The sequence below is a fragment of the Trachypithecus francoisi genome, unplaced genomic scaffold, assembly GCF_009764315.1.
Source record: "Trachypithecus francoisi isolate TF-2019V2 unplaced genomic scaffold, Tfra_2.0 Contig01531, whole genome shotgun sequence".
Classification (NCBI taxonomy): domain Eukaryota; kingdom Metazoa; phylum Chordata; class Mammalia; order Primates; family Cercopithecidae; genus Trachypithecus; species Trachypithecus francoisi.
In genome coordinates, this window is record NW_022681437.1 from 48,663 (window position 1) to 52,500 (window position 3,838).

The window sequence follows — 3,838 nt, forward strand, 5'->3', positions numbered from 1 at the left end:
AACATAGTCATGAAAATTCTCAACAAAATACTAACAAATGGAATCTGACAGCACATCAAACAGTTAATTTGTCATGATTAAGTAGGCATTATTCATGAGATTGCAAGGTTGGTTCAACATACACAAATCAATAAATGTGATTTACTACATAAACACAATTAAAAACAAAAACCATATGATCATAAACTATTTTTGTCAATAGATGCAGAAAAAGCTTTTGATAAAATTCAACATCCCTTCATCATTAAAAAAAAAAAACAAAAGACTAGGCATCAAAGGAACATAACCTCAAAACAATAAGAGCCAACTATGACAAACATACAGCCAATATCATATTAAATAGGCAAAAGCTGGAAGCATTCCCCTTGAGAACTGCAACAGGAGATGAATGCCTATTATTACCACTGTTATACAACATAGTATTGGAAGAGCTAACTAGAGCAATCAGGAAAGAGAAAGAAACAAAAGACATCCAAATAGGAAAAAAAAAAGTTACACTATCACTGTTTGTGGTTGACACAATTCTATATTTAGAAAACCCTAAAGACTCTGCCAAAAAGTTCCTGGAACTGATAAAGAACTATAGTAAAGTTTCAGGATACGAAAACAATGTGAAAAAATCAGTACATTTTTACATCCGCCTCCAAAAAAAAAATTCAAGCTGAGGGCTAAATCAAGAATGTCATCTCATTTACAATGATCACCAAAAACATAAAATACCTAGGAATACATCTAACAGAGGTGAAATATCTCTGCAAAGTAAACTACAAAACACTGCTCAAAAAAATCAGAGATGACAAAAACAAATGGAGAAACATTTCATGCTCATGGATTGGAAGACTCAATACATTAAGGTGGCCATACTGGCCAAAGAAATTTACAGATTCAACACTATTTCTATCAAACTACCAACATCATTTTTTACAGAACAACAACAACAACAACAACAACAAAAAAACTATTCTAAAATTCATACGGTACCAAAAAGAGCCTGAACAGCAAAAGCTATGCTAAGTTAAAAGAAAAATACTGGAGGCATCACATTATCTGACTTCACATTATACTATGAGGCTACAATAAGACAAAGAGCATGATACTACAACAAAAACAGCCATGTAGACTTATGAAATAGGATAGAGAACCCAGAAATAAAGCTGCACACCTACATAAAACCATCCTATCTTCAAAAAAGTCAACAAAATTAAGCAATAGCAAAAGGACTCCCTATGTTATAAATGATGCTGGAATAGCTGGCTAGCCACATGCAGAAGAATAATAGTGGACCCATACCTCTTACTACATACAAAAGTTAACGCAAGATACGTTGAAGTTTTAAATGTAAAACTGCTACCTATGAGAATCCTAGAAGAAAACCTAGAAAACACCATTCTAGACATTGGCCTTGGACATAATTTATGACTGAGTTCTCAAAAGTGATTACATCAAAAACAAAAATTCACAAGTGGGAACTGATTAAACTAAAGATCTTCTGCACAACGAAATAAATTATCTGCAGAGGAAAACACAAACTCCAGAATTGGAGACAATATTTGCAAACTACGCATCTCACAGAGATCTAATATCAAGAATCTATAAGAAAGTTAAATAAACAAGTAAAAACGTAATAACAACCCCATTAAAAATGGAAAATGGACATGAATATATATGTCTCATAAGGAGACATACAGGTAGCCAACAAACATGAACAAATGCTCCATATCCATAATCATCAGAAAAATTCAAATCAAAACCAAAATGATATACCATCTCATACCAATGACATGGAAAAAATGCTCCATATCACTAATCGGAAAAATGCAATCAAAATCACAATAAGATACCACCTCACACCAGTCAGAGCAACTATTATGAAAAAGACAAAAAACAACAGATGCTGGCGAGGCTGTGGAGAAAAGAGAATGCTTATACACTGGTGGTGGGAATGTAAATTAATTCAGCCACTGTGTAAAGAAGCTTGGAGATTTCTCAAAGAATGTAAAATGGAATTAACATTCAACACAGCAATCCCATTACTGGGCATATACTCAAAGCAATATAAATATTTTTACCAAAAAGACACATGCACTAGCATGTTCTTTGCAGCAATATTCACAATAACAAGACATGGAATCAACCTAGGCGCCCATCAATAATGAACTGGATAAAGGAAGTGTTTTATGTATACATCATAGAATACTACACAGCCATAAAAGAAAGGAATTGATGTCCTTTGCCATGAAATGAATGCAACTGGAGTCCACGACCCTAAGTAAAATAATACAAGTACATAAACCCAAATAACACATGCATTAGTGCATTTTCACACTGCTGATAAAGACGTACCCAAGAGTGGGCAACTTATAAAAGAAAGAAGTTTAATGGACTTACGGTTCCACATGGCTGGGGAAGCCTCACAATCATGGTGCAAGTCATATCTTACATGGATGGCAGCAGGCAAAGGAATAGCTTGTGCAGGGAAACTCCCCCTTATAGAACCATCAGATCTTTTGGTACTTATTCACTATCATAAGAGCAGCATGGGAAAAGCCTGCCCCCATGATTCAATTACCTTCCACCCATCCCTCCCACAGCACATGGAAATTCAAGATGAGATCTGGGTGTGGACACAGCCAAACCATATCATTCAACCCCTGGCCTCTCTCAAATCTCATGTCCTCATATTTCAAAAGCAATCAAGCCTTCCCAAAAGTCCCTCAAAGTTTTAACTCAAAAGTCCACAGTCCAAATTCTCATCTGTGAAAACACAAGTCCCTTCTGCCTATGAGTGTGTAAAATCAAAAGCAAGTTAGTTACTTCCTAGATACAATGGGTGAACAGGCATTGAGTAAATACAGTCATTTCAAATGGGAGACATTGGCCAAAACAAAGGGGCTACAGTTCCCATGCATGTCCATAATCCAGCAGGGTAGTCAAATCTTAAGATTCCAAAATCATCTCCTTTGACTCCATGTCTCACATCCTGGTCACACTGATGCAAGTGGTAGGTTCCCACGGTTTTGAGAAGCTCTGCCCCTGTGACTTGGCAGGGTACAGCATCCCTCCCAACTGCTGGGCTGGTATTGAGTGTTTGTGGCTTTTCCAAGCACACAGTGTAAGTTGTCAGTGGATCTACCATTCTAAGGTGTGAAGGACTGTAGCCCTCTTCTCACAACTCCACTACAGGGTGCCCTAGTAGGGACTCTGTGTGTGGGCGCTGACCCCACATTCCCTTCCACTCTGCTTTAACAGAGGTTCTTTATGAGGGCCCTACTCTGCAGCAAACTTCTGCCTGCACATCCAGGCATTTCCATACATCTTCTGAAGTTTAGGCAGAGGTTTCCAAACCTCACTTATTGACTTCTGTGCACCCACAGACTCAACAACAAGTGAAACCTACCAAGGCTTGGGGATTGCACCCTCTGAAATCATGGCCCAAACTCTACCTTGGCCCCTTTTAGCCATGACTGGAGCAGCTGGGACACAGAGCACCAAGTCCCTAGGCAGCACACAGCATGGGAACACTGGGCCTGGCCCATGAAACCATTTTACCCTTACAGGCCTCCAGGCTTGTGATAGGAAGGGCTGCTAAAAAGCCTTCTGGTGTGCCCTGGAGACATTTTCCCCATTGTCTTGGTGATTAACATTTGGCTCCTAGTTACTTATGCAAATTTCTGTAGCTGGCTTGAATTTCTCCTCAGAAAATGGGAATTTCTTTTTTCTTTTTTTTTTTTTTGAGATGGAGTCTCGCTCTGTCACCCAGGCTGGAGTGCAGTGGCGCGATCTCGGCTCACTGCAAGCTCCGCCTCCTGGGTTCACACCATTCTCCTGCCTCAGCCTC